Source organism: Ursus americanus, chromosome X (assembly GCF_024610735.1).
Source record: "Ursus americanus isolate L20-20 chromosome X, mUrsAme1.1.p, whole genome shotgun sequence".
NCBI classification, from domain to species: domain Eukaryota; kingdom Metazoa; phylum Chordata; class Mammalia; order Carnivora; family Ursidae; genus Ursus; species Ursus americanus.
The window spans coordinates 21,769,923-21,783,311 of NC_142164.1; the positions used below are offsets into that span (position 1 = coordinate 21,769,923).

Genomic DNA, 13,389 nt, shown 5'->3' on the forward strand with positions numbered 1-13,389 from the left:
CAACTGTGGCCTGAGGAGATTCTGTTTTATGGTAATTTTCTCTTGTCACAGTAGTTGCCACTCTGCATTTGCCACCTTTTACCAGTGTTCATTACCAACCATTTGATGCTACAAAGACAACTCATTACTGTCACAAACCAACATGTTGTTGCAAAACCAAGCGACAGATTGGTGTTTGTATTCTGAATTACAGCTCAATAATGACAAGCTTCTTTCTTGGCTTTTTTTCTTGGCTTGAAACTTGAGTCAGTTTTTGTAGATCTTCACTGTATCCATTCACCTTCCTTGAAATCTATCTTGACTTACAGACTCTGAGACACTTTCCACATTATACAAATAACCTAAAGAGGAAAACCTATTTGCCGTCAGTCATATGTTTGCTTTGTATTTTTAGATATTTTGATGTCTGTATTCTCATTGGATTATCACCACACTTCTCAGGTATAGGTCAAATACAGGCAATCACTCCTAGTTTACAGATAAGGAAATTAAAGTAAAATGCTCAAGTGATATTCCCCTGATCACACAGTTCAATACTAAAAAACACTGTAGATGAGAACCCAGATCATCTCACATCTGGTTTTTCCTACAATTTTAAGATAAACTAACAATTCTATATTGTATTCTGGAAATTAAAAAAAATAAGGTAAGATGGCAGAGACTGCTAGTTACCTATCCTACTTCCATTTATCCCATCTTCTTTACCAACAAAACTTTTACACTATTAGGCATCATCATATATTCAGCTATAAGATTATAATTCTTATTGTATAGGAGATGTTTAATCAAAACTTCATTTCCTGGGGTGCTTGGGTGGTTCAGTCAGTTAAGCATCTGACTTGGGCTCAGGTCATGATCCCAGGGTCCTGAGATCCAGTCTGCTTCTCCATCTGCCCCTCCCCCTGCTCATGGGCTTACGCACTTTCTCTCTCTCAAATAAATAAATAAAAATCTTTTTAAAAAACCCACTTCCCTTTATTTAAGGCACACAGCTAGACTATATGTTCCAGCCTTCTGTGCTATTAGCTTTGATCATGCTGATTGAGTTATAGCTAAAGGAATGTGCATAGAAGGAATGCCTACCTCTTCTGGGCCTTGGCATTTAATAAAAAAGGATATCTCCAAATTCTTTACCCTTTCTACCTGTCAGATGCAGTATGGGTGATAAGACTTTAGGGAATGACAGTACCACGAGATGGAAGGAGCCTGAATTCTAGAATAACCATGTGGAAGAGAGCTGTCCATGAATCAGCAACATCCACCCCAGACAAGTAGTGAGAATGCACTTCTATTGGTATTTGAGTCATTCCTTTTGGCTTTATTGAATGCAACTGCCTCATCATCTATTCTATTATATTCAGGTATTTTTGTGGCTTGGTATCACCATGTGGTAAAGTTCTGGAAAGTGATATGGACATAAAATTTATTGGGGGAGATTTCTGGGAAAGCTCCTGAAACATGGATCAAATGGATAGGGAAAGTACCCCCTCCCTGATTAAAAAAAAATACTTCCTACATCTTTGAATTTGGACACATTTTACTTCTAACAGCCATATTAGAATGTGAAATGGATTCAGAGATAAAGTCATATATGAAGATTGGTGAAACAGAAATATACAAGGATCCTAGGTCATTGATTGCCTCCTTGTACCATCATACTAGCTTTAGAATGTCTATTGGACTTTTTTATGTAAAAGGATTAACCTTTGTATATTTAAACTACAATTATTTTGGGTTTTCTGTAGAGGTGGCTAAACCTAAAAGATGAAAATGCAGGTCAGACTTTTCCAAATCTAATCCTCTCCACCAATACCCATCCTGGGCTTGCTAGAAAACCTGAAGTCCTCTACCACAGGACTCAGCCTTTGGTACAAATCCATGGTTCTCTAAGTGTGGTTCTTTGAAAGCACCTATGAGGTTTTTAGAAATGCAGATTCAGGGACTTCACTCTGATTCACTAAATTAGAATCGCTGGGAATGGAGCTTAAGAAACTGTCTTCTGACAAGTTCTCTAGGTGATTCTTATGCATTTTAAAAGGCAAGGAATTTTCCAAAAAGCATCTGTTGATACTCAGTTGTTACTTGAGTTACAAAATCATTAACAAATTGACTTGAATTTAGTGATTTTCACTACATGCTGCACATTAAAATCACCTGAGGAACTTTAAAAAATTACCTGTGCCCAGGCCAAATTATCAGATAAGCTGATGGCATGGTTATAGTTATGGGTGAAGTGTTCTGGCTGGAGTCACTGGTCATCCGGGAAGCAGAAGGTAGACATCAGACTCAAAGTAGAATGAAAGTACTTGCCTGAGTTAGCCTGTAGGGTTTTTGTATGAGTCAATGAATGTGAAAGACCTTTGTAAATTGTTGTTTTATTTTACAAATATATTCAGGTTCTCAACTTCATTCAGAAGCTAGAAAAATACTACTACTGCTAGTAATGACAATAATAATACCAGATAATTCTTATTGAACATTTTATACTTCTAGATTTGCTGACACTCTAGGGATTATTGGTTTCTCTGGTTTTATCCAAATTAGTACGAGCATACTGCAGAAAGTAGTGATTGTTGTTTTTGGAGACTGTTAAAATGAAAGTCTTTAGTTCTCTAAAACGTTGCATGCATCCTGTAAGGAAACTGGCTTCTTTAAGTGACCATTTACCTGTTGAAGACATACCAGTCTGTTGATGATTATCTTTCTCCTCCACTAAACAGTATTGAATATTAAATTAGAATCTGAAGTGGGTATACTTTTCCGTTTTTCAATTATTTCAACTATACTACGTATATAATAAATCAACTCGAGAGAGCTAAAATTTGATGAGATTTTATGTGCACATATGCACACCCTTTGAATTCATGGGCCCTTTGTTTACTTGGTATCATTAGCTACATAAGATCCTTGTTTATTTCTTTGGTTGCTCATCTTTACGGGATTTCCTACAAACAATTCAGATCAGTGGAGAGGAATTTTGAAACATGGAGCTTCGATGTTGCATAGTTTGCTTCCTATAACTGAAAACAAGGAAAGTAAGAAAGAGACAATCAGCAGGAACAACATAGGTAGAAATTTAGAACCAGTAAGCTGAAATCCAACTGATGAAACAGAAGAAGTTGTGTTGATCATTCATAATACCAAAAGGATCTTTCAGGAATGCCTGGGTGACTCAGTCAGTTAAGCATCTGTCTTCAGCTCAGGGCTCAGATCGTAATCTCAGGGTACTCTGGTCCCACTGGGCTTCCTGCTCAGCGGGGAGTCTGCTTCTCCCTCTGCCCCTCCCCCTGCTTGTGCTCCCTCTCTCTCTCTCAAATAAATAAAATCCTTTTTTAAAAAAAGGATCCTTCGGTTTATAAAAAATATATATATTTCTGGCTTCTTTATTTAGGAGACCTCCCAAATGCATTTTAAGTATTTACATTCTCTTACAGAACAGATAGGCTGAGGGAAAGAGAAGGGAAAAAAAACTTAAGGGACAAATACATAAGTGGGAGTGACTTTCTCATGTATTCTATGAGGAAATACTGTGTTAAAACCCTTCCTTTCTTATTTGAAAATGCTTTAAGTGCTCTGAGGAAATAGAGGAGTTTAGGCCCCTTCAAAAAAGATAATCTCAGGCAAGCAGTAGTTTTGAAAATTGTAGGAGGAATAGGGTTATAAAATGCAATTAAGCTTAATCCTTTCAGATTTAAGTAGCTATTCATTAGAAAACAGGGAGGAAAGAGAGTTGAAAGGAGTGGGAAGGCAGAGGGATATTAGAAGTTAACCAAGTTGGTAGCCATACCCCTTCTGAAATAAAGGTAGTTATGAGGGACTATGACTGTTAAATAGAAGAGGGAAGAAAATGGATAGCCTAATCCTTTTCCACATTACATAGTATTTATTTATTGCTTATGACTTAGAGGAGAAACAGTCGAGGAATAGGGGTGTAGGGAAAAAATAGCAAGTTGAGGCCTATACTTATGCAGTAGAATTATTTAGTGAGACATGAACAGAAACAAACAAGAAGAAATATGTCAACAATGCCTCAATTGCAGCCAGGCTGCACTGGATGATACCAGGGTTTGTGCTGGTGCAAACCTAGGGAGAAATGTACAAGGTGGCCTTTCATAAGCAGAACAGTGCCGATGCTGGATGTAACTGATAGATGTAATTTCCAAGGAGGAAGAAGTGTGTCAAGGTGACAGGTTTCCTTGTTCTTGTCTTGTCATTGTAAAGAATTGTGCAATCAATGAGACTGGCCCAGGTAGGCCTCCTGGGCCTGGGAAGTAACTCAAAATCAGGCCATAACTTTGATTTCATTAAGTAGGAAGCTGTTAGTCATGCCAGTGACTATTAGGTTTGGCTGTGGATATTCAAAATGTAAATGGCTTAAATAAAATAGAATTTGTTCCTCTTTTATGTAAAGAAATCTGAATGTCCAGCATTGGTACATCAGCTGCACATTCATGAAAAACTTGGGCTCATTCCATCTTTTGTTCTGCTTTCCTCAGTGTGAACTTTATTTCACATGGTCCAAGATGGCTAGTCAACTCAATGGGATAAGAAAGATAAACTCACTTCCATTAAAGACACTTCTCTGAAGTTGCACATGACACTTGCTTTTGTATCCTTGTTGCCCCAACATGGTCACATATCCACATATAACTTAAAGGGAAACTGAAAACTATAGTCATCATTCCAGACAGCTACATTTCTAGCTAAAAATCAGTAGTTAAGTAATTAAGGAACAGGAGTAAAACAGAAATTAGGCAAATGAAGAGTCTTTACTGTTTCCAACATTTAACATACAAGATGAAGAGAGATTTTTTCTTTAATACTACAAATTATGAAATGGAAATAAGAATATTCTTTGTTGTTTCTTTGTTGTATTCAGTTCAATAATAGCTTATTTAGCACCTAAAATGAATAAGTAATTTTCAAACCGCAGAAAAACAAACTACAACACAGAATGTGATAAGCATTATCAGAAATGTTTAAGTGAGGGGCTCCCAGGTGGCTCAGTCAGGTAAGCATCCGACTCTTGATTTCTGCATAGGTCATGATCTCAGGGTTGTAAGATAGAGCACCCCCCTTCTGTCAAGCTACCCCGTTGGGCTCTGCACTCATTGGGGAGTCTGCTGAAGATTTTCTCCCTCTCCCTTTGCCCCTCCCCACCACTCGTGCTCTCTCTTTCTCTCTCTCTCTTTCTCTCAAATAAAGAAAGAAATATTTTTAAAAAGAGAAATGTTTATTTGAAATACTGCGCATTCCAAAGGAGAAATTAATTCTAGCTAAAGCATTAAGGAAGGAAATGTCTAAGACTAGGGGTAGACAAACTGTGGTCCTGGAGGCCAAATATGGCCTGCTGCTTGTTTTTATAAATAAGGTTTTATTGGAACATAGCCACATTCACTCATTTACATATTGTCTATGGTAGCTTTCACACTATGACATCAGAGTTGAGTAGTTAGGACACAGATCATATGGCCCACAAAGCCTGAAATTTAGTACCTGGGCTTTTACCAAAGAAAAGCAGTTTTTGAGACTGACTTAAAAAAATTGTAATAAGGACCTTGCAAGCAGGAGATAGTTTGAGTAAAGGCAGTGATGTCAGAAAATTCTGGGTGTGTTTGTTCATGGAAAGGAAATTACAGTAAAATCTATAATACACAATGGAAGTATCCCTAAAAAAACTCTGTGTAAAATGTGGGGGGGTTGTTTTTGAGAGATTAGTGGAAGGACCAGGACTGGCCTATTCAGCTAGCTTGCCAGGGATCTGGTTAAACAGTTCAAATTTGTTTAGGTCCTGGCTGCAGTTTGGCAAAATCTGATGGGTAACTGACTCTCAGAGTCTTCCAGGACAGAAACAGTAACTATAAGAATATCCCAATACTTGACACATGTTTCATTGGACATACCCAGGGAGATTGGATAAGGCTGGCAACAGGGGACATGGTCTACGTCTCTTTGCTTCCTGAAATTGGATTGATAACTTATTCCCCAGTCAGGCCAATACTCTCCTTCACATCTTGCCTCTTACTTTCCTGGCCTAAGGTAAGAACTTTAATTTCACTGCATTTTCAACTGGGCCTACACAGAAGGTGGGAGCCAATGATCCCTCAAGTTAGACCCATTTGCTCTCTTGCCAGTTTTATTACCACAGGGTTTTTCATTAGTTCAGTTTGGTTGCAGGATGGGGTCCTTGAGAGAATAGCTGGCAAAGTAAGACTGAAACACATTGTGGAAAGTGTTTAATGACATACTAAGGAGTTTGAACTTCATTCTGTAGGTCATAGGGAACAATTAGATAAAGTCTTTAAAATTATTTTTAATTAAGGGGTAACTTGCTTTCTTATAGACAAAAATAACCAAAGTCATGGCTATTTTAAATAAAGAGCTTTATTGTTTTAAACAATAAAAAGCATATTCATAAAAATTGGGGGATGACAACTCTTGGGAAAAGAACTGCTTTGTCCTGAGAATGAAATAGGTTTTTGAACCTATTTCATTGGTAAGAAGCATCTAGGGGCTGCTAGCACATTTGTCGGAGCTGATGAAACAAATGAAAGAAGGAGATTTCCAGCCCACAAGACTGTGAGCTACCTGAAGGCAGACGCTTGCATGTCTGAATCCTCAGAACCTAGCAGCATGCTCAGAAAACCTGTGACTATTACAAGGACATATAGGTGTAGATGCTTGGTTTAACTGCAGTTGATCCTCTCTTGTTTATTTTCCTCAATATAAAATAAAGGTATATTAGTACCTCTGATTAATGAAGCTCCCTGTTTGAGGAATCCTAATTACTGAATCTAGAAATCATTTCCTGTATACATTCACTGTATGGCTCTGTAAACCACTGTAACAAGGCATCTCTTGAATGTGTGTGTGTGTGTGTGTGTGTGTGTGTGTGTGTGCATGCGAATTGGTAAGATTGTACTATTATATTCACCTACTGCTCTCTGCTCCGGGATTTAAACTGTTTAAATTGTTTTTAATTAATATCACATGAGATACATGAAAGTACATTAGGCAAATTCTTCCTTCTAAATTGGCATGGGGGAAATTTGTGAAAATTCAGCTTTCTTGCCTTACCTGTATATTTAAAGGTAAAAGATACACTTTCTCAGCATCGATGAGAGTTGCTGTTGAGATTTGAAAAAGGCTTTTGGCCACTTGTCTGCCAAAAGTACGTGATTTTTATCACTCAAAATTCAGCAAGTAAATAGTCCTGCTTCTTTCAGCTTTCTAATGCCTCTCCAGGGCAACGTGAAATATTTTCTAGACTCTACTTTTTAATGTGCCCACTGAAAGGCAAAGCAACGTACTTACACTAGCTTCAGATTTCCAATTCCATTAGTACTTTAGTAGCTAACCTGAATCTTTGCAAAATTACAAAAGGTTAAGGTTGGATTCCAGGATTTTTGAATTGCCCTATGTAACAGTTTTCTCCAACTGCTTTTAGTTCCTGGTGCCCTCATTATAACACTGGGTTATCTGGAGAACCTGCAAGTATTTTTGCCTCTGGAGAAGTTGGACCAAAGTATCTTGTTATCCTGGGGGAAATACCTAGAAAATTTCAGGAACAGTGTCCTTGACAGCACTATTGAACCAATGTCAGTCACTGTGCTAGTAATACCTTACTCCCAGACTATTTGTTTTATGAAAAAGAATAAGCCCCTATTTTTTTAAGCAATTGAGCTCAGAGTTTCTTTGATTTAGAGATGATAATTGCGGCCAATGACACAGACTTGTTGCCAGCAGAATAGTACAAGAAACTGTAGGTGCTATCACAGAAGACTGCAAAACATGAAAAATGGGCACAAAGGAAGGGTTTCACCTATGGACTTCTGTTATCACCTTGGTGAAAATAGCAGTCATATGATGTAATACCTGCAGCAGAAAAAAAAAAAGCGCACATATCCTGGCATATGAAGAACTAGGGGTGAATCCCAATTTTGCCACATGCTGGCATGTAACCTTACCTCAACATCAAGATGATTTTGAAGGTTTGAAATAGTGAATAGCCCTGCTTGTGGCTTGCTTTGCACACTGTATTTAGTGTTTTCAAGGCAGAATGCCCGCATCTTCTTTCTGTAATCCTACCTATATTCCATATTGCATTTTACTTCTCCTCTTTAGGCCCATTTGTTGGCTTCTGTCTGAGATTCATTCCTCCCACATTTTGACATCTGCTGTCAATCACAGAAGGCAAACATCAGATTATTTGTTGGGACCAAATGTTATAGGTTTCTCTGGTTCAGGAGAGTTAATTTACAAAAGTTCTAATAAAATGCAGAGTTTATTTGAACTTGCCATTCCATGAATAGTAAGCAAATTTCTTTAAACAGAGTGCAACTTGGGACTGAAAGGCATGAATCAAACACATTTAAACATGAGCGAATGGAAAATGAAGGCTGATTACTGATCTTGCCTTGTTGGTTGTCACTAATATTTAGCTTCTTGTATATACTTTGTTCATGTGATTCTCACATCCCTTGCTGTCATAAATATTTCATAAGATATTCAAAGCCAGTCCATGGACAAGTAATAACAAATGTCAGATGACACATTAGGAAGATGCATGAAGATTTTGAACATAAATTCTATAGCAAAGCTTGATTCATATCTTATGGTCACTCTAAAGAAATAACATTCACAGAGAAGTATGAGTCTGCAATTATCATGGACACTTTAATTAGTGGACCGTTCTTACTGATAAAGGAGGAGAACTGCAGCTCCACTTTTTTCCAGGCTTTCTGAATACTCTCCACTCCCTTAAGTATCTAGAAGCTTTTATTGCAAGTGTTAAAAAAAGACCAAGCTTCATGCACTGTGCGGACTTAATTATCTTCCTTTGGGTAACATATATTGTGTTTTTAGTCACAAGACTGGTCCTTGGTAAAATTTTCAAGTTTATAAATTAGATTATCTCCCTTTTTTTCCCTTTTGGTTTCCTGTTCTCTTCTTTGGCCCCCCTCTAGTGACACTCATAGAGTTCATAGTCATGTCTCTACTGTAGAATTGTTCTTTTCTTTCACTTATCCTCAATCCAACTCCACCCAATTCATCAGAGCCCCATTTACCTGGGTCTTGCCTCTGAATTACTGGGCAACAGCTTCTTAAGAAACTAAAAGATGTACAAATGTCAATAACTGACAATGACTTTTTGTGTTTACTTTCCTACATAGCATGTGTGCGTTTTGGTTGGGGCTTTCAGAGCATTAATTCAAAGTAATGATGACTGCAAAAATTCCGAATTCCAAGTACTATGAGACATCGAATGGGGAGAGAGTTTTAAACATGGGTGTCTTTCCTGGCATTCTTAAAATCACACCATATAGACATTGCCTAACTTACCTACACGTAAGACTGTCCCAGCTCAACAGGAGTCTTCTTGAAACAATCAAGAAGCTGAGATGTGCAGAAGAAAACCTTCTTAAGAGCTTCTCTTTCTTAACACTGTGAAATAGTACTGATTGCTGTAGTTATTTTTATGATTTTATTCCTTGAACCACAAAATAGGGATTCAAAAGATGCTTCTTTCTGTTGAACATTACCTTTGGGCAACTATATTTGGTATTCCTCTTTATTTAAGTTAAAATTGTGGAGTTATACAGCTATTAATCACTAAGTAAATTGAAATCCAGCTCTCTAAAATTTATTTCTTTCTCTCAAAATCCCCCAGTGATTATTCATTAATTTGAAGCATTTATGAAGCATCTCCTGGTATGTGCTGAAAACTATGTGAAATATAGATACAAAGAGATGATTCATAGTTGCTCATCTTGAGGAGTTCACAGTATAATGAGGGACACTCTCAGGTAATAAACACATAATGAAATAGGGAGTGGTAACATATCTGGTAGGAAGTACATAAGGTATTGCTATGGGAGCTCAGAGAAAGTAAGCTGAGCTTTTGGAAGTTGGCCTTACCAAAAATGGGAAATGCAAAGTACTGCGAAAAGGCAAGAGATTACAGGAAGTAAGGTATAACAAAAAAAGGACACCTACTTTTGAAATGAGATAGAACTATATTATGCAACCTCTTTGAGTCCTTAGTCTACCTGCCCATATAATGGTGATCTTAGTCGTGCATAACATTTTTTAAAATGAGGATTGTAAATTATTATATAAGGGGTTACTAATTTAGAATTTTCATGTCTTTCAAAACATGCCTTGGAGGCAAGTACTGGATTTTGGGGAAATCTACTAAGGAGTTACTGTGGCCCATTTTCTGCTATCATTTTCTCATGATTATAAATATACTGAAGAACTGACAGTCTTACACTTTAAGTCTGAGGAGATAGGAGGGAAGGAATGATAGGAAAAGAAATGAATAAAAAATACCTGAGGTTGATAGAAGAAGCAGTATTAAATTGTCCTTCCATAAGAATAAAGAATGTCCTGGATTCAGTAACTGTTTTATTTTTTTTTTAATTAAAAATGTTTACTGGCTATTGACTTCAATAGACTTACATGAAAGGAAAAAAAACTTTTTCAAATATGCTAATAAGAAAAAGACCCAGGAAAATGAACAATGCTGAGGAGAATATTCAGTGTTTTGAACAAAAATAAAACTCATAAATTTTATATGGATTCTGGGATATTAATACTCCTCCAACAGTGGATTTGGCATTGAACAGGAATATAAACATATGAATAACTCTAATCCAATATATTTCAAAGCAAGAAGATCCTTGAGAGCAAAAATTCTTTCATAACTACCCTTGCCATTCATGGAGGAGAGATTATAGGAATGTCATTCCTAAACCATTAATAAAAGAAAAACATATAGATACCTAACACATAAAAATATAGTAACCACATAATAATTAAAAACAATGTTCAGTAATGCCCACTGAAATGAACAAAAAGCAAAATATAACCTAGGAATGTAAAACAAGTCTATTCCACACTCCTACAAAAACAAAGGCACTTTTTTGGTTCTGTTGGTTGTTTTTATGAAATATATGTATGTATGTATTCTTACAGAAAACCTGACAAATACAGAAAAGCTGAAAGAAAATAAAAATCACCTGTCACACCATCAACACGAATGTCACTCCTTTGGTGAGAGCAGAAAAAAGTCATAGAATCAGAGAAGATCCAGGGAGGTCTTTCCAGCCTCAGGATCTGCTGATGCCAATTCACCAACCATTTCAAAATTAACAGGTCACACCTCTTTCTAGGTTCTTAAATATCTCTACTGTTGTCTGATTCCTAGCACCACTGCATTTTTCACCAGGCCAATAGTGATCAGTAAACAAGGATACAAGAAGGCTACAACTGTAATCTAAAACTTTTTATTCCTCCAACATTACAGCTGGATAGAATCTTAGAAGTTCATATAGTTCTGCCCACCACGCCTGTCCCTGTTTGTTCAGAAGGAAATAGGCATGGAGAGGTTAAGTGATTTGCCCGGGTGTCACAGCTGAGTTGAACTGAAACCCAATCTTCCAATACCCTGGCCAGGGCTCCGTCCAAATGAACACATGGTGAATGAATCTCCCCAAGTGATGGGGCTATAGCTAGTATGTGGTTAGACTATTAATGAGCCTGGAGGGAAGACCACAGTGGATCTGAAGGGCCAGACAAAAGCATCTAGGTAAGCTTTTGGCTCGCAACAGGCAATTGCATGAGCTCTTGGGAGAGAAGTTATGCATAGATCATATGGTCAAATGAAGGTGTTGCCCTAGGCCAACTGATAAAGGAGCAATGGATAAGCCCCACATTCCATGAAGATGTGAGCTTAGTTAGCAAACTATGAGTAGTTTAAGAATTCTCAAGGCCAAAACAAGTTTAGAGGTGTGCAAGACCTAAAGGAATCCCTTAGAATGAAGCTGAGTCTTACCAAGGTAGTTAGTTAATGGTTGTCACCTAGGAAAAATAAAAAACCTGGGGGAAACAGGGGACCACACCATGGACATTCCAACCTGCCTTCTGTACACCAAGACCAGCTCTGCCCCACACCTGACCCATCAGACACTGCATAGTATCCATGGGGTTCCTGCCATGGCTCAGCTTATACTGTCCTTGTTGACAGAACACCATGAAGTCTTGGTGGAATATGAGGAAGGAATTGGAAAGTTTATAGGCATGCCAGAATCGCTCTTGTACTGTTCCCTGCATGATCCAGTGAGCCCCTCCCCAACCGGTTATGCACCAAACAAGTCTGTGTCTGTGTGGGATATTGAGGGATGAGTAGAAATGACTGCTTCCAAGTTCATGGCAATTCAGCAGGCCCTTCAGACAGACTGGTTCCAGTGTCTCTCAGATGGAGAGGCATCTTGCGAGGAAACAACTTCCATTAAAAGAGCCAGAAAGTCTGTTGATCAATTGCTTCTATTCCTGGATAATCATCTACAGCTACAGGAAGAGTCAGAGGTCCTTCAGAAAAGTACCACCATTTGAGTGATTGAAGGTGGAGACGTGATAGAGGAGAGGCTGAGGTCAGCACGAGAGATAACCAAGTGGCCCATAGGTGGCTTCCTCCAGGATGGCTTTCAAAGGAATCCAGAAACCCTGGAAACTAGACTGTACTTGCTGTCATCAGTCACTGCAGAGCTGCCAGAGGACAAATCAAGGCTCATCTGTGGAGTTAGCCAACCAGATGAGGTGTTCGAGTGTTTTGAAAGGGGAGTGTACTTATTTGAGAGTTTTTCCCCTTATCAAGTGACAGAGCGGGGATGTGCCCCGACTTTCAGCTTTCAGTAACTGTTTTAAATCTCTTTAAGTGTTTAAAATTTTTGTGTTAGAAATTTGAAAGACAATCCTTATTCTTTGAAGACTCCATTCTTTATGTTTATAACATTTGTAATAACTCCACCTTCGTTTAAGAATGATGTGGGAAAAAATAATGATGTAAAAATACTCTTAATGAGTATATATTTCGGTATTAGAATGTTACAAATTAGAAAGTGATTTCTATTAGCAGCAACATATGGAGACATATAAAGATTTAGATGGATATAGATAAAATTTTCTAATAGAAGACACTAGCAAAATTGCTATATTTACATTAAGGATGGAGATAATTCTTAGAGGGAAATTATCAGAAATACTAAGAATCTTGTACCATGGCAAAGACTCAGGACACTGAGAATCTGGGCAGGCTATCTCTGGGAGCAAATAGGAAGGTAAGGGCCTTTCCCTGGACAGAGAGTCTGACAGTTGGGAAATAGTGTAGGTCCTGCTTATGTATATATCTAATTGAATGGATAAAAGTTTCTAGTAAACCACTTTGATGGAATAACTTTAAGGATTGCTTTTGCATTGGAGTTCTACCTGACTACATATCAAGAGAGTTGGTTGGAATTTTCTGTTCTGTGTAGATGACACCTTTATCTTCAGCAGTAAGTGAGCCAGTGGAGAGTTGATAAAATAACCATAGATGTCTCCCTTCAT

The 13,389-nt window shown here is 37.7% G+C and overlaps 1 pseudogene; it reads left to right on the plus strand.

Moving 5' to 3' along the window:
* Window positions 1-11,819: 11,819 nt before the first annotated feature.
* On the plus strand, window positions 11,820-12,699 carry LOC123786464 (queuine tRNA-ribosyltransferase accessory subunit 2 pseudogene; annotated as a pseudogene).
* The last annotated feature ends 690 nt before the right edge of the window (window positions 12,700-13,389 follow it).